This window comes from Cryptomeria japonica, chromosome 3 (assembly GCF_030272615.1).
Source record: "Cryptomeria japonica chromosome 3, Sugi_1.0, whole genome shotgun sequence".
NCBI lineage: Eukaryota > Viridiplantae > Streptophyta > Pinopsida > Cupressales > Cupressaceae > Cryptomeria > Cryptomeria japonica.
Genome location: NC_081407.1, coordinates 918702389 through 918721755, shown reverse-complemented (window position 1 = coordinate 918721755; position 19367 = coordinate 918702389).

Sequence of the window (19367 nt, the reverse complement as noted above, 5' to 3'; positions counted from 1 at the left end):
ATGTGGCATGCCTCTATTTCGCTACATGATCTACCTGGGTACCACTTCAACTTCCACTTGGATGCTACCTCACCAGTCGCTAAGTCATGGTGATTAACAGTCGAGCACTTTCGCATAGCAGTATAGAGATGGCCATCAGATCCTTTGTAACCTACTCACCTATTAATTTGGCCGCGTTGAGATGTATGCGCACATGGGAGGTCCACCAACATTGAACTACTCCTTGTCAAAATCTCATAAGCTTTGACACTAAGGATATATGCGGCCTTGCATATAAATGCGATAAATTTCCTCCGTGCGGCCAATGTGGGATAAATGATCCTTCTTGGGCCTTTCCTCTATCACACAACCCTTGCAGTTTACTTTTACCTAAATTTTTTTAGCCTCTCCAAATTCAAAAAATGAATTTTGCAATGGAGCATAAACATTTATGTGATCTATCTATCTTTGTACCATTCATCTCCATCAGCATGCTTGGCTCAACCCTCATGGGAGCCATATTTTTTAACCCACATGATATATTTTACCTTTCCTGTATCTGCACATGAAGCAAACAAGTTAGACAAAAACATGTATTCTTTTCATACTTAGCACTTGTTTCTCCTTTTGAGGCATATTGAGCTTGTAGTGAAACTAAGTAACAATAGCCACATAGAGATGTCTACCTAAGGCCTGATCAAACACACACCTCCCTTTCTTCTCCTACAAAATGCTTTTGGAATCTTAAAATACATAGGCCATAATTGCATTTCACCCAGTTCCATGAGTTTTATATAGATAAATTGCAAGTTATGGCCATGGAGAAGCAAAACCCTAGGTAAACCCTAGTTTTCTAGGTACCTATAACAAAATTGGAATAACAGGAGCACAACACACTGTCTGAAACTCAAACCAAAGACAAATCAAAGGTGATTCACTACTTTGACAAAATCACATCATTGGGGATTGATCTCAATCTGTACAATGCCGTACCCCATGCAAAAACTCTAGAATTGCTGGAAAAACTCAGAATTTTATTAGTTTGTAGTCATCAAAACTTTCCTTCATATAGTCTAACCTTGGGAATTAGATCCTAAAGGTGTATATGTTGACATGATGATATTGTGTTGTCATTGATGTCAATATTCTAAAGAGTGAATTGGTAATATGCTGAAGAGTGAACCGGTATAATGTTGAGAACTGGTATATGTGCAAAAGGTGAAGCGGTACATTTTTCCAAGTGAACTGGTATATGGAGTTTTTTCTATCAAGGTTTAATATGGTATGACTACTGGTTGGTAGTCTCAGCTTCAGGGTTCCTGATTGAAGTGTTTCAAGCTTGTGTGATTCAATTGATGGCATTGTGTGAAGAGTTAGCCTTGTAATGGAGATCAGATCATTTTGCCACGTCAGCCTCATGCACGTGAAGGATCTTTCATGAAAGAGATTTATCCTATCTACCTCAGGAATGTGCGAAGTCTCTGTAAATGGTGAAGAACGTGTGATGGGTTATCGCCTCCAAGAAGTGGTAAAGAACGAATGATGGAGAATGTCTTGAGATTTGTTCAAGACTGTTGTATTCAAATGCAAAGTGTTCAATGGTCAGGATTGAACCGACTGAATTGCTCAACCTAAATGTTTAGGATTTAGGGTTTATGCTACCGACCTATTTGTTTCCTATAAGGTCAATGTTGTGTTTGATGTTGAGGTTGTTGGGAAATGTTGTGTGTGTATCTAAGTGCAAAGATACGTGATTCTTGCCAGACCAGATAAGAGGGTTGATACCTTTAGAATGTGTATGCAAAAGAAAGGAACTAAAGTGGGTTTGCATTGGCATTGAGTGCTATTACCAAATCATTGTAATACCTATTGATCTCTAATCACTTCAACAGTTGGAAAATTCCTTAACAGGGTAGCTTTAACCAACTTGCTATAAATCCTTTAACAGGGTGACTCAAAGCCATTGAGTTCATAAAATCCTCTAACAAGGTTACCTTTAACAGGGTTTAACCCTTAACTGAGTATTCTAGCCATCCCTTAACCTGGTGATCCCTAACAAGATCGGTTCCTAATAGAACTTGTTGTAACAGTCTTTAACCGGACTAGGCTTCTAACATAGCGGACTTCTAAAGAGTTCAAAAATAGCTTGTGGGTATTCATACCCACTGTGGTTTTTCCTAGTTGGGTTTCCACATGAAAAATATGTGTGTCATATGTGATGTCTTTTTCATGTGATGCTTTGTTGATTTATGTCAAGAGGTGAATCACGTTGATCTAGCAAGTTATGATATTTCTGATGATAGATTACCTATTTATGCACAAGGATAATATGGAAATGAGGGTGTAGGTTGCATGGTAAGATAAGTGTTTCCGGTTTATATCTTTCACAGTCTCATTGTCCTTAATCGGTAGTAATTTGGTTTATGACCAGTGTTAGTGATTGCCAGTCAAGTTCATTGTTTGCAGACAAACCGGTTTAGGAAAAGTTTTTGTACCTGTACTGATTCACCCCCCCTCTCAGTACTGGTTTGGTACTCACTGTTCATCATTGTGTTATCAATTGGTATCAGAGCATCCTCTAGGTCCTCTATGTTGAAAGCTTAACCACTTGAGGGAAAGATCCTATTGTAATGATGAAGAGGGAAGGTCCAAAGTTCAACAGAGATAACTTTAAAATATGGAAGGATAGAATGAAGATATAAATTAGAAGCACGGGTACTCAACATTGGAGCTATGCTGAGAATTTTTATGTTATCCCTACCGGTAGTCTCATCGATGACCAAAAGAGAGAGATTCAGGAGAATGGGCAAGTCATGGAAGCCCTAATTATTAGTTTGTTTGACATTGAGTTTATTGATGTCCAGGATAAAGAAAATCCCAAAGAAGTATGGGATACTCTTGAGAACATCTATGGTGGTGATGAGCATGTAAAACAACTAAGGAAGAAAGCCTTAGAGGAAAGTTTGAAGACATGTGGATGGTTGAAGGAGAGACCATTCAACAATATGGAATAAGAATCAAAACTATTGTTGCAGATATCAAGAGTGCAGGTGGTAAAATGGAAGATTCCATTGTTGTTAGAAAAGTTTTGAGATCATTATTACCGGTCTATGCAATAAGGGTGGCTGCTATTCAGGAGTTGAGGTCAATAGACAAAACTAAGGTATCCCTAGACTCCATCATTGCAAAGTTGACAACCTATGAGCTAAATAGTTTTGATGGCAGTGTTCAGAAGACTGAATCGGCCTTTAGAGCATCTGTTGCTCCATCTAGAAAAGGCAAAGAAGCTAGTACCTATGGTTAACCAAGACAGAGTAGAGAAATGGATGGTGAGAAGATCCTGATGGAATTTGAAGCTCTTCTTGCCAAGAGACTTCCTAAGGGAACTAGTAAATACAGAGGTAAGCTCCCTTTGAAATGCTTTTCTTGTAATTGGATAGGACACATTGTTGTAAACTATCCAAATGGTGATAGCAAGGACAAACTAGAAAATTTCAAGAAGTTCAAAGGAGGAAACCAAAGAAAATATTTTGTAGCAGTTGATGAAGGTGTCACTGATGAGGAATCAAAAGATGAAGAAAATGAGGATATTGTGTTTGTAGCAGTCAAGGAAAATGTGTCAGACAAGAAGGCTCTTGTCTCCCATTTTGATAATTCCAATGAGTATATTATTGACAGTGGCTGTTCTCACCATATGACTGGTGACCAGAGTAAGTTTCCTTCTCTGGAAGAGTATGATGGTGGTGTGGTTCATTTTGGTAATGATGCACCATGTATGGTCCAAGGCAGAGGGTCCATCTCTCTGAATGGAAAGAGCAGTGTTGACAATGTGTATTGGGTGGAAGGTCTCAGACACAACCTTTTGAGTGTTGCTCAACTTTATAATAATGGACTCACTCTTGAATTCAAAAATGGAGTGTGCAAAATCAAAGGAAAGAGTGGTGAACTGATGGCTACTAGTATGCAGACCAAAGGTAGACTATTTCAGCTAAATGCTAATGTCAGTACATGTCTTATGGCTAAGTTTGAAGACAGATGGATATGGTATTGGAGACTCTGCAATGTAAACTTTGACAATATTGTGAAGGCCAGTAAGATCAAGGTAGTTAGAGGATTGCCGGTGCTGAGAAAACCAGAAAATCCTTTGTGCAGAGAGTGTCAACTGGGGAAAATGTCTTCCTCAACTTTCAAAGGTAAATCTTTCACTGCACGCTATTTATTTGATCTTGTGCATATTGATTTGTGTGGTCCTATGAAAACTAAGAGTGTGCAGGGAGATAGGTATTTTATGATTCTTATAGATGATTGCTCAAGAATGATATGGGTCACATTCTTGAAGGACAAGTCTAAAGCCTTTGGAAAGTTCAAAGCTTTTAGAGCACTAATAGAAAAGGAAAGTGGTAGAAGAATCAAATACCTTAGAACTGATCAAGGAGGGGAATTCACTTCCAGTGAATTCAACAAATATTGTGAAGAGAATGACATCAAGAGGAAACTGTCTGCCCTCCAGACTCCATAGCAAAATGGCTTAGCAGAAAGAAACAACCAGACTGTGGTTGAAGTGGCTAGAACTATGTTGATCCAAGGAAAAGTTTCTCACACCTTTTGGAGAGAAGCGGTGAGCACTGCAGTCTACACAATGAACTGGGTACTCATCAAGAAAGGAAAGGATAAGACTCCTTATGAGTACTAGACCGGCAAGACACCAGTGGTAAGCTACTTGAGTGTTTGGTAGTAAATGTTATATCAAGAGGAGTGAACATTAGAGCAAGTTTGATGCTAAATTTGATGAGGGAATATTCCTAGGGTATTCCACAAAGAGAAAAGCTCTCAAATGTTTCAACAATAGGACTCAGAGAATTGTTGAAAGCATCAATGTTAGGGTTGATGAAAACTCTAAGAAACCTGAGGAAACTGGCAGAGAGCATGTAGGAGATGAACCAGTAGTAACCTTCTAGGAACCGGTTGCAAATCAGCCCAGTACGAGTAATTGTGCTCCTACACCAGTGGATGCTGATGCTGATGAAGATGAGGATGGAGAAGAAAAGCAAGAGGAATCTGTTAAGAATATACCTAGGTATGTAAAACTCAATCATGATCCTAAGCAGATCATAGGAGACAAAGATGCAGGAATTCTTACAAGAAGAAAGGTCAGAGAAAACTCATGTATGATCTCTGAATTTGAGCCTAAATCATTAAAAGAGGCACATAAAGATGAAGACTCGATTAAGGCAATGGAAGAGGAACTTGATCAGATAGAGAAGAATTATGCATGGTCTTTGGTACCTAGACTGGAGCATAAAAATGTCATTGGAACCAAATGGAACTTCAAAAATAAACTAAATGAGGATGGCACAGTGGTAAGGAACAAAGTCAGGCTAGTATGCAAAGGATATGCCCAAGAAGAAGGAGAAGACTGTGGAGAAACCTTTGCTCCAGTAGCAAGATTGGAAGGAGTTCGTATGCTTCTTGCATATCCAGCTTTCAAAGGATTCAAGGTATATCAAATGGATGTAAAATCCGCATTTCTAAATGGAATACTTGAAGAGGAGGTGTATATAGAGCAACCAGATGGGTTTGCCCTATCAGAAGACAGTGACATGGTGTGTAGGCTACATAAAGCCTTGTATGGACTGAAGTCGGGACCTAGAGCATGGTATGAACGCTTGCACTCCCATCTTGTGAAGATTGGATTTGAAAGAACAAGTGAAGATGGCAATATCTACTTGAAATCAGAAGGAGAATACATTTTGATCTGTGAAGTATTTGTTGATGACATAATCTTTGGTGAAGATGACAAGATGAGTCATGACTTTGCAGATGAGATGAAGAAGGAATTTGAGATGTCACTCATAGGGGAGATTAAGTTCTTCATTGGACTACAAATTCAACAAATGAAAGATGAAATCTTTATTACTCAGTCCAAGTATGTCAAAGAGGTGTTGAAGACCTTTGGCATGGAAGACAACAAACCGGTTGGTACACCAATGGTGACTAGTTGTAAACTATCAAAAGAGGATGACTCAGCATTGGTAAATGAGAAGGAATACCGATCAATGATTGATAAGTTGCATTATGTAGTGCATAGCAGACCAGACATTGCACATGTAGTGGGTATTACCGCTCGGTTTCAGAAAAGCCCAAGAGAATCCCATTTGGTACCAGTTAAGTGGATTCTTAGATATCTGAAGGGAACTATTGACTATGGATTATGGTATCCATACAATGCTGATTTCAACCTGAAAGTGTTCACAGATGTTGATTGGGCTGGTAATGTGGATGATCGAAAGAGCACAACCAGTGGTGCATTATTTCTCGGTGGTAGACTGGTCTCATGGATGAGTAAAAAGCAGAGTTGTATCTCTCAGTCTACAGCAAAAGCAGAGTATGTTGCAAATTTTATGAACTGCACCCAGACTATTTGGATGAAGCATGTATTGAATGGCTTCAAAGTTCCTATATCTGAATCGGTAAGTATATTTTGTGACAATACAAGTGCAATTAACATTTCCAAGAATCTAGTTTTACATGCTAGAACCAAGCACTTTGAACTCAAGTATCATTTCTTGAGGGAAAAGGTTCAGAACAAAGAGGTGGTATTGGAACATGTTTCTAGTAAGGAGCAGTTAGCAGACATATTCACCAAGCCTCTCCCAAAGGCTACCTTTACCTATCTGAGAGGTGAATTAGGGGTACTGCCCCTTCAAGAGGCAAACTAAAGGTTTGTGCTCCACATCAATCGGATCTTATCTTGCTATATCTCTTCATGATTAATGTGTTGAAGGATGCTACTCCTCAGGGGGAGCAGCATAGTGGAACAGGGAAGCTTGTGCCTCCACTTTGGCATTGTTGTCAAAGGGGGAGAAGATGTGAAGCAGAGAAGATATTTGTAAGATTAAGGAGAAGATGTGATGCAGAAAGAGAGACATCTTTGTATATTGCCATCAATTCCAAAGGGGGATATTGTTGGCATATATGCAGAGTATGTTGACATGATGATATTGTGTTGTCATTGATGTCAATATGCTGAAGAGTGAACCGGTAATATGTTGAAGAGTGAAACGGTTTATTGAAGTTAAGCAACTGGAAAAGTGAACTGGTATAATGTTGAGAACTGTTATATGTGAAAAAGGTGAAGTGGTATGTTTGTCCAAGTGAACTGGTATATGGAATGTTTTCTATCAAGGTTTAATATGGTATGACTACTGGTTGGTAGTCTCAGCTTCAGGGTTTCTGATTGAAGTGTTTCGAGCCTGTGTGATTCAATTGATGGCATTGTGTGAAGAGTTAGCCTTGTAATGGAGATCAGATCATGTTTCCACGTCAGCCTCATGCACGTGAAGGATCTTTCATGCACGTGAAGGATCTTACATGAAGGAGATTGATCCTATCTACCTCAGGAATGTGCGAAGTCTCAGCAAACGGTGAGGAATGTGTGATGGGTTATCGCCTTCAAAAAGAAGTGAAGAACGAATGATAGAGAATGTCTTGAGATCTATTCAAGACCTTTGTATTCAAATGCAACATGTTCAATGGTTAGGATTGAATGGGCTGGATTGCTCAACCTAAATGTTTAGGGTTTAGGGTTTATGCCACTAACCTATTTGTTTCCTATAAGGTCAATGTTGTGTTTGATGTTGAGGTTGTTGGCAAATGTTGTGTGTGTATCTAAGTGCAAAGATATGTGATTCTTGCCAGACCAGATAAGAGGGTTGATACTTGTAGAATGTGTATGCAGAAGAAAGGAACTAAAGTGGGTTTGCATTGGCATTGAGTGCTATTACTAGATCATTGTAATACCTGTTGATCTTTAATCACTTCAATAGTTGGAAAATCCCTTAACAGGGTAGCTTTAACCAGCTTACTGTAAATCCTTTAACAGGGTGACTCAAAGCCATTGAGTTCAACAAATCCTCTAACAAGATAACCTTTAACAGGGTTTAACCCTTAACCAAGTGATCCCTAATAGGATCGGTTCCTAACAAAACCTGTTGTAATAGTCTTTAATTGGACTAGGCTTCTAATAGAGCAGACTTCTAAAGAGTTCAAAAATATCTTGTGGGTATTCATCCCCACCATGGTTTTTCCCAATTGGGTTTCCACATGAAAAATATGTGTGTCATATGTGATGTCTTTTTCAAGTGATTCTTTGTTGATTTCTATCAAGAGGTGAATCATGTTGATCTAGCAAGTTATTATATTTCTGATGATAGATTACCTATTTATGCACAAGGATAATGTCGAAATGAGGGTGTAGGTTGCATGGTAAGATAAGTGTTTCCATTTTATATCTTTCACAGTCTCATTGTCCTTAACCGGTAGTAATTTGGTTTATGACCGGTGTTAGTGATTGCCAGTCAAGTTCACTATTTGCAGACAAACAGGTTTAGGAAAAGTTTTTGTACTTGTACTGATTCACCCCCCTCTTAGTACCGGTTTTGTACTCACTGTTCATGATTGTGTTATCAATATATACCTCTCCACAACTACTCTCAACTGACAATAAGAGGTTAGAGCTGTTGGAGGAGTTCAAACAAACAAAAATTCAAAAATTGCATAAAAGTTGCTTATGACAACTTTTGACAACTTTTGACAAAGTTGTCAAAATGTCATTCCTCACCTCCTAATGCATTGGGTTAAGACTAACCCCTCCTAAAATACCCTAAAAAAACTAAAACCACTAGGATAACCATGTCCTTCACACACTTGATCTCCTTTTGTCCAAAAGTCCTAATTGGCTTATCAAGATGCCAAAATAGGAGTTTGGCTCACAAGATGGGGTCTTTTATTACAAACACACAACACATGATTGAAACGCATGTAAAAAATAATAAGACATGTTTGATGCCTTATCCTTCCTCCTCTGAGCCTGATTGATCAACTTGATGGGTTGCTCCTGCACCATACTCCCCGAAAGAAGAAATCTCAAGTCCACTTGAGATGAAAGCCTGCAGGTTTGCATCATGGTCTTTGATCTGCTATTCTGTCATCTACACTGCTTCAAAATCAAGTTGTCCATTCCAATCCACCAAATACTCCATATAAACTTTGTTCCTTGGTGTCTAAAACCTTATGCAACTTTGGTGGTTCATGTTTGGGAATGCCATCATCTTCCATAACCTGAATTGTTTCTTCTCCTACATCAACACTACATTTGTAAAGAGTTAAGTCACATACATTAAAGATAGGTGACAAACCAAGATTAGGTGGGAGTTGAAGTTCATAAGCATTTTGGCCATATTTTTTCAAGATTTGATAGGGTCCAATCTTTCTTTGCATAAGCTTTGTATATCTGCCTTTTGGAAGTCTTTCCTTCTTCAAGTGAACCCACACCAAGCCTTCCACATCAAACTAGGCATCCCTCTTCTTCTTGTCAGTATGAGCTTTATATATTTCTATAGATTGTTGAAGGTGAGATTTAACTTGGTCATGGATCTCCTTTATGGTGGTAGCAAAGGTTTCCCCATCAACACTAATGACTTCTCCTTGAGGTAGTTCTCTTAACTCCAACACACCCCTTGGGTGGATGCCATATACAACCTGGAAGGTTGAATTACCAGTACTTCTATTCACTGTATCATTATAGGATAATTTTGCCTTAGACAATATGCTATCCTATCTCTCTCCATGTTGTCTAGTCAAACACCTTAGCAGATTTCCCAATGTCATGTTAACAACTTCAGTTTGGCCATCTATTTGGGGATGGTAAGCTGAGGATAAGGCTATATTTGTACCAAACTTCTTCCAAAGGGTCCTCCAAAAGTGTCCAATAAATTTTACATCCCTATCAGAGACTATGGTCAAAGGCAAACCATGTATCTAGACAATCTCCTTGAAGAACAAATCTGCAACATAGGAATCATCACAAGTGGTTTTACATGGCAAGAAATGTGTCATTTTACTAAACCTATCCACCACCACAAAAAAAATATCATATCATTTCCTTTTCCTAAGAAATCCTAAAACAAAATCCATACTTATGCTTTCCCATGGTCTTGAAGGAATGGGTAAAGGCTGGTATAGGCCTGCATTTGTGGACTTCCCCTTTGCCTTTTGGCATATCACACATGTCTCCAAAAATCTCCTAACATCTGTCTATAGTTTGGGCCAAAATTAGTGCCTCTTCACCAAATCTAGTGTCTTGTCAAGGCCAAAGTGGTCTTCCATTGCTCCAAAATGTTTCTCCCTGATTATATTTAGTCTCATAAAGCATTTGGGTATGCATAACTATGGACCCTTAAACAAAAATACATTTTGAATAAAAAATTCAGAGAAATCAACATGAAACTGCTCATCAAATGAAGCACATACCTTATAAATCTCTCCAAAGTTTTCATCATCCTCATACATGTCTTTCAAGGAGTCTATTCCAACACTCTCCAACTGGATCTGATTTGTAGTTAGGACTCTTCTTCTCAAAGCATCTGCCACCTTATTCTTGACCTGTTTCTTATGCTTAAGAGTGAAATTAAAGGCTTGTAGGGTCTACACCCACTTCATATGCATGTTATTCAAATTTTATTGGCTATTTATAAAACGCAGGGCCTAATTATCTATGAAGACTATGAACTCTTTTGGGAGCAAGTAGGGTCCCCACTTTTTCAAGGATTGTACTGAGCATACATCTCTAGGTCATAGGATGAATACCTCCTCTTTTCCTCATTTCACTGAAGAAGGCAATAGACCTTCCTTCTTGACTAAGTACTACCCCAATAGCCATGTGATTGGCATCACACTCCACTTGGAAGATCTTGTTGAAATCAGGTAGGGCAAGGACCGACTACTCTGGAACTTTTCTCTTCAATGTTTCAAATGAGTTATCTGCCTCTTTTATCCAACTGAACCTACACTTTTGTCCTCCGTTTATGGTACCAAGCATAGGAGCACAAAAATTGCTAAAGCCTCTTATAAACTTCCTATAGAATGTGGTTAAGCCATGAAAGCTTCTAACATCATTCATTGTTCTAGGCGTAGGCCAAGACAATATTGCACTCACCTTTTCTTGATCCATTTTCAACTCACCATATGAGATTACAAATCCTAAGTAGATGATCTCTTCCTTCATAAACAAATTTTTTTCTAAATGATCATTAATTGCTCTTCATGCAATCTCCTTAGGACCAGGTCTACATGTTTTAGGTGCTCTTCTTCGGTTTGATTGAAAATCATAATGTCATCTAGGTAGACTATGACAAACTTTCCTATGAAATCTCTCAAAACTTCATTCATTAACCTCATAAAGGTACTTGGTGCATTAGATAAGACAAAGGGAATGACTTTCCACTCATACAACCCCTCATTTGTTTTAAATGCAGTCTTCCACTCATCTCCCGACCTAATCCTAATCTGATGATAGCCACTTTTCAAGTCAATTTTTGTAAAATATATAGCACCCCCAATCAATCTAACAAATCCTCAATCCTAGGCATTGGAAATCTACACCTGATAGTAATTTTGTTGATAGCCCTTGAGTTGGTGCAAAGCCTCCAAGTGCCTTCCTTAATGGGTGCCAAGACTGCAGGGACTGCACATGGGCTCAAACTTTTGGTAATCAGTCCGGACTCCAACAATTCTTCAATCTGTTTTGCAATCTCAACATTCTGATCAGGTGTGAGCTTGTATGCTACTTTATTAGGAAAGGTGGATCTAGGTATAAGATATATGCAATGGTTTATATCCCTCATGGGAGGTAGTGACCTTGGCATGCCATCAGAGATGACACTCTTGTATTTATTTAGTAGATGTTGTACTATAGGGTCAACCAACCTCAATCTATCTTATTTCTTGTGTTCAGACTTCTCCACCTTTGTCACTGTTGGACTAGGAATAAGGGCATAACAAACAATGTCTCCATCTACTATGTTCTTCATGAATTTCTTTCCTCCTAACATCAACACCTTGGCCTCCTTTGGTTTGGTTTCCTCCTCACTCTCCATCAAAGGTAACAACTTAATCACTTTACCATCTTTGGTGATGGAATATGTGTTCCTATCACAATCATGTTGTGCCTTCAAATCAAATTGCCATGGTCTCCCAAATAGGAGATGGAAAGCATCCATCTTTGCACTGTCAAACAACAATCTATCCTTATAGGTTCCAATCTGGAATTCTACCCAAGCCTTCTCTTCCACAATAACTTGCTGACCTTGGGTGAGCTATGAGACCTTGTAGAGGCAAGGGCGAGGTAGTCTCCTCAAATTTATCTTCTTCACCATTTCTAGAGACGCAAAGTTTTCAGTTGAACCGGAATCTATTAGAACCTTGCATACCTTTCCACCCACTTTGCAAGCGGTCTTCAATAGAGACTTTCTCTGTGGGGGCTCTTTGTTAGCCATCTTCATGGTAGTTACTTCTCTTCTGATCATCAAAGCTTCACCTCTTTTAGGGTAGCCATAACTATCAGGGGAATTGACACTTTGGTATGTATTTGCACTTTCCACACTTTTTCAATCATCTTCTAGAACCAAGTTATTTCTCCTTTCCCCCATGGAACTAGTAGGCTTGTTAGGACATTTGTTGGCCATGTTCCCTTCTTGATTGCAATTATAACATCTGATTGGACCTCTACCTTGAGATCTTCCCCTAAATGGAGGTCTTCTTCCTTTGAAGTTACCTCTCTAATTGTATCCTCCATTGTTACTGGAAATACTCTCTCCTTTAGTGCCTTCTTGATTGGTTTCACCTTGGTTTCCAAAACCATTTCCCTTACCTATGAAAAAAAATTCCCCCCTTTTTGCTATCTTCCTCTTCCTTTATTGTTCTGCTCTTGTCTCCTTTTGATCTTCTCTTCCCCCTTGATGGAAAGTTGATGGCCTTTACCAACGGTATCTGGGCTAAGGAGGTTTAGTTCTTCTTGAATGTTGTACCTTAATCCATTTACGTACCGGGCAACTTTTTCACTTTCTTCCTCCTTTGTCTTAGACTTCATACATAACCTTTGGAACTCCTCAGTGTAAGAGTTCACATCCATCTCCTTCTGCTTGAGATTTTGTCTCCTCTTATGAAGTTGAATTTCATAATCTTTGGGTACATTGGCCTCCTTTACTAAGGCAAGCATCTTCTTCCAAGAAACAATCTTGAGTTTGTTGCCCTTCTCTCTTTCCTATTGGACAAAGTTCCACCAAGTTAGGGTGGCTCCCTTCAACTTGGACTTAGCAATCTTCACCTTCTGGTGTCCTGGAATGTCTTCACATTCAAAAAAACTAGACATGGAGTATATCCAATCTACCACTACATCTAGTTCCATCTTCCCAGTGAAAGTTGGCAAATCAATTTTTTGCTCCATGGATTTGAGGGCATTAAGGAAGTGCCTCTATTCAGGAGGAATCACCTCTTCCTCCAGCATAGGGATATCATCTTCATCCCCTTCTTCACCACTACTAGTGCCTCCATCTTCCTTCCCATCTACTTAGCCCCTCAACCTCTCTAACTCCCTCTGCATTGTCTTGCAAGTAGTGGCATGTTCTCTCATAATCTTTGCCAATTCCATGTTGGTGATCGGTCCTCTAGGGACTTCTTCTCCCTCTGCAATTTCTCAAATCTCTATCTCTTTACCAAAGTCATTACTAGCTATGATACCACTTGATGTCGATACCTCCTTGTATCCTCCCAAACCCTCCAAGATGTATGACAATGAACCCTCAAAACTTCAATAGGATCCTATCAAGGCAAGGCTCTACAACATTAGTTCAACATCTCACAATCTACAAGACTCATACTTACTCAAATTGGGTAATTTGCTCCATCATGCACCATGAAGCCTCCAAGGGTTCCTAACCATTACCACTCCTATTTTGGGTCAAGCATGACTCACATGGACTAGATCAAACACTAGTTTTAAGGATTCAACACCATATCCTATAGCACCTTCACAATTAAGCCTATTTGCTAGTAGCCCTTTGAAACGAGTAAAGGGACCTTAAGTCCAAACTTTCCTAAACACCCTAGAAAATAAATCATAGATTTAAATACCCTTTTTGGTCTTACCTAATTCCCCAAAGGGAAAGGTCAAGGTCTGACAAAAATAAGTTTGAACCCGGTGAAGGTCAACTATCCTAAAGGGCTAATTAGGCCTCCATTTGTGAAGAAACTATATCCAAAAGAAAAAAACCATACAAGCATAGCCCCATGAGAATGTGGGGAACCATAAACCATCATGTATTCTAGGGTTAAACACTTGGAATCATCGTCATTTGTCTTTTAGGGTAGCTTTGTTGTTTAAGGACTAGGTAGCCACATAGAGATGTCTACCTAGGGCTTGATAAAAAACACACCTCCCTTGCTCCTCCTGCAAAATACATTTGTAATATTAAAATAAATAGGCCATACTTTCATTTCACCTAGTCTCATGAGTTTCAGATAGATAAATTGCAAATTATGGCCATGGAGAAGCAAAACCCTAGGTAAACCCTGGTTTTCTGGGTACCTACAACAAAATTGGAATAACAGGAGAAAAACACACAGTCTGAACCTAAAACCAAAGACAAATCAAAGGTGATTCAATACTATGACAAAATCACATCATTGGGGATTGATCCCAATCTGTACAATACCGTACCCCGTGCCAAAACTCTAGAATTGCACGAAAAAGTCAAATTTTCATTAGTTTGCAGTCATCAAAACTTTCCTCCGTACAATATAACCTTGTGAATTGGATCCTCAAGGTGTATATACCTCTCCAAAACTTTTCTCAACCAAAAACAAGAGGTTAGAGCTGTTGGAGGAGTTCAAACAAACTAAAATTTAAAAATTGCATAAAAGTTGCTTATGACAACTTTTGACAACTTTTGACAAAGTTGTCAAAATGTCATTCCTTGCCTCGGGTTAAGACTAACCCCTACTAAAACACCCTAGAAGCACTAAAACCATGAGGATAACCATGTCCTACACACACTTGATCCCCTTTTGTCTAAAAGTCCTAATTGTCTTATCAAGATGCCAAAATAGGAGTTTGGCTCACAAGATGCGGTCTTTTATTACAAACACACAATGCATGATTGAAACACATGTTAAAAATCCTAAGACATGTTTGATGCCTTACCTTCCTCCTCTGAGCCTGATTGATCAATTTGAAGGGTTTCTCCTACACCAGAAGCCAAACCCTTACTCAACTAAGAACAAGGTAAAACAAAATAATTTTGCTACAATGCTAAAACTTCACACAAGCACACAAACCCAGGTGAAAAAGCTTCAACAGAACATGGCACAACTTCCCAAATAAAAAAAATACGGCCAAATGCTTAGGAAGTATGGATTGCTATACCATTTGGAGAAAAAAGTGTGAGAAAAATGACAAAGTTGTGTGTGGCTTTAAATAGTCACTCACAACCTAAATCATGCCCAGGTACGGACCAATAACCACCTTTTGCATTGCTTTTACAAATTTTCCAAATATTGTCAAAATGTTGCTTGACAACATTGACAATTTTTGGTGCAATGAGCATTTTTGACTTGTGAGCAAAATAGACTTAACTCTGTTAGGATTCCCAAAGATATTGAGAGGGGGGGTGAATCAGTATCTAACCGATTATATAATTTACTTGATTTAAAACATGTAAAACATATCAATACAGTATACCGGTAAACCAAAAATAATGCAGCAAACAAAGATAACAACAACCACATGAAAAGCACACTATAACACAATAGTTTAATGAGGAAAATCAGTGTGGGAAAAACCTCAGTGGGATTTGTAACCCACAATATTCACTTACTGACCAATAAGTGAATATTACTCTTACAATAGGGGCCTGCACATGTAGCAATGCCAAGTGCCTAGAGCTCACTGCTCAAATACAAAATAAAATGTTACACTGACTTACAAAATGGATTATACAAATCCAATGTCTTGTACTACTTCAAATTAGCATATGCTATGCCAGATCCAGTACTGGTTTTAGCTCTGCATCATACATAAACCCTTAACCTATAATTCGCATTTTAGGTTTTTGATACTCTTCTTGTTTTTCTTTTTCTACCAGGAATATATGCCATGCATCTGCTATTTCCTCTATTATCTGATTCACTCTCCCTGCCATTAGTGCTACATGCCGGTGAGCAGTTGAAAATACTGATCGGTTAGCCTCAGAGATCAATTGATCTATCTCATCAGGTGAGTTAACAGGATGTACAACAAGTAATTTTTCAATCTTTATTTTCTTATCAAGCTCAACAATAGCTAATCTTCTAGCTTCTAGTCCATTGTATAGATTTGCCAGTATTTCATCAACAACTTGCATCAAAAATTTCTTAAAATAATCTAAGAGTAATATTACACTGTTCTCTACTTTCTCCTTGTCATCAGTGGATAGTGTGTTACACAATTTGCTGATATTCTTCAACTTGCCATCCTCAGTAATTTCATCCAGTAATTTATCAATAGGAGCTATAGATTGTTTTGACTTATTCTTAGGAGTCAACTTCTTTTTCTTTGGAGTTGATTTCTTTGTTGGGGGCCTTACTGCCTGTTGCTTCTATCTTTTTGGTTTAGGAGAAGGTGTCGGTGAATGTTTTCTCTTCCTCTCAACTCTCTTGACTACTACAGGCATATCACTTTCTGAGGAAGTTCCTATCGGTGAAAGGTGTGTTTCCGGTTGGATTGCTTCTAATTCACCTTCAGTTATACTAGTTTGGTTTAGCACATCTTCTTTAATAGCTTTTGCCTGCCAAGTTCCTTTTCTAATGGTTGCCTCAACCTTTTTAACTCTTTTCTTTGATTGAATTTGACTTTCTATAGTTTCAGCATTGCCAAATACTTCTTCTTCAGGTTCCTTAGGAGCTTCTAGGAGGGCTTTTGCATAGGTTTCTATTATGTTGTCATCAGTCTCATACCCCATTTCAATGACCTAGATGGTTCAAGGAACAACTGCCTCCATCCAAATTTCATCTTTCTTTATTACAAAACAAATTTCCTTTTGGTACTTATCTACAATAGCTTGTGATAACCTTACTCTTGTTTTCATTTGAGCTTTCAATGCCTAAAAATACTCATTTAAGTTCTTTTCCTTGTTCTCCCCCATGTTGTTCAGTAATACAGATAGTTGTTTTCCTACCGGTATATCATATCCAAAATCTTTTGTGCCAATACCAAGTACTTGTTTGGTTATATATAGCATCAGACAAAAAAGTAGGTTTCCAAATCTGAATGTTCCTTTCTTGTCTTTCTTTATCTTTCCCAAATTATCAATCGATTCATCTTTAAGCCATTCACATATGTCTATCCTTGCATTATCATTTACCATATCATAGGCACTTTTAATGCATAAGGCTAGAAACTGAGTTTAACCTATTTGCATGTGTGGTCTTGTAACCTAAGATCATACTGATAAATTTGACATTGATATCCATTACATCATTTACCCTTAGAGACCTTTTGTCGAATGTTGCACCGGTTAGGTTTATCACAATGTCATTTGAGACCTTCTTAGTTTTGTCAGGTCTGTTGCCGGTGGAGGGTAACCCTGTCACAACCTTTACTACTTCTTTAGTAATTTTGTGAATAGATTCCAACCAAAAGAATTCACCATGAACCTTGCTTAGCACAATTCTTATGATATCCTTGGGAAAATCTGGGATACACAGGATTTTTGTAAAACCTAGGGTTTCTATTATCTTGTGTTTAGGTTTGACATTTCCCGATTCATCACAAATCACAGATTCATACATATTCTTAATTTCCTCATCACCTAGTTCATCAATATGACAATGCATATACATTCTAGGGTCTTCAGCATATACTACCCCTTTAGGTATTTGAGAAAATGCACCTAAATTGTCATCTTTCTTCGCAATTTCAGGAACTAGCTGGAATACGAGGCTAGGGCATTTAATAACTTCAACAAAAGTAGGGTTTGCAATAAATTCAGGAGTAGATGAGGATGCCATAGCTATAAATAGCTTAATCTACCTTAGGGATGAAATATTTGATAGATTGCTTCACTTCTTTGCCTGGAATCCCTTTTCTCGGGATTTTCGCACTCTTGAAGATTTGAATGCTCGGTGAAGTGAAAAAGGAGCTAAAACACTTGTTTTATAATGTTATTTTCTTCACGTACCACATTTAATGCTTGTCGGTTAAGTCACAACTTAATTTATCTACCAGTAAAGAAGTAATCTCAACTTGTCCCTTTCATGTGTTATTGCATTTGTGTTAGTCTCACCTCTAACCAGTAAGTGAGATTTTTGTTAGATCCGATAACCGATATACACACATAAGATAGTTAAAGGGAAGAAGTTTAGAAACCATTGATTCACCCCCCTCTTAGTGGCACATTGTGTCTAACATTTCTTTTCTCATTGTGAGTAAGGTTATCAGGGATGATTTGGTCACATCAGTAAGAATAGATATGGTTATAATAAGATGAATCATGCCCAACAATAGATCAGACCATCTGGGAATTAGGGGAATCATAAGTAAGATAGAAAATCTCTTCCACCAAGAACTCATAGCGGAACTTTGTTTCTTGTAGTTGTGGTATAGATGCCAATGTAGCCCTAGCATTTTCTGCTCTATTTGCGGATCTAGGAATTTGCTGAAATGAAGCAAAGACAAAGTATTTCTTAAAGTCATCAACCATTCTTTTATAGTGCATCAATTTTTCATCTCGAGTTTGATACACATAATTAATTTGGTTGATTATCAATCGAGAATTTCCATAGATATATAGCTCAACAACTTTCTATTCAATTGCCAGTTTGATTCCATTCACCAAGGTTTCATATTCTGCAATATTGTTGGTACAAGGAAAAAGTATCTTGTATGCCTTTGGAATTGACTATCTTTGAGGAGTGATAAAAAGGATCCCAACACCAGAACCTTGTTGAGTAAAAGATCCATAAAATAATATTTTCTAGGATCACAAAGTAAGATGCATTATGAATTCATCTGTAAATTCTATGTTTAGAGGTTGATTATCTTCAAGTGGAGCACCAGTAGGCTAATCTACAATTACTTGTCCTTTAATATCTTTGCATTCTACATACTTGATATCAAATTATGTGAGTATCTAACCCATTTATCCAATTTTCCAATGAGTGTTGCCTTGCTTTGAAGATATTTCAGAGGATCACTCTTAGCAACTAGTTTGATGGAATGTGCCAACATGTAATATCTCAATTTATGTGAAGCAAAGACCACTGCTAGATAAGCTTTCTCAATGATAGTGTAGTTCATCTTATAGGACATAAAAATCCTATTGATATAGTATATAGGTCATTCCTTGTTCTTCTCATCCTATTGAGCCAAAAGTTCCCCCACTGATTGTTAGACAATTCAAATAACCGGAAGACAACTGAGAGGGGGGGCGGTGAATCAGTTGTCACATATTACCAGAACCATTAGCAATTTAAACTTTAATACTGGAACTCAAAACATTAATACTGAAATAACA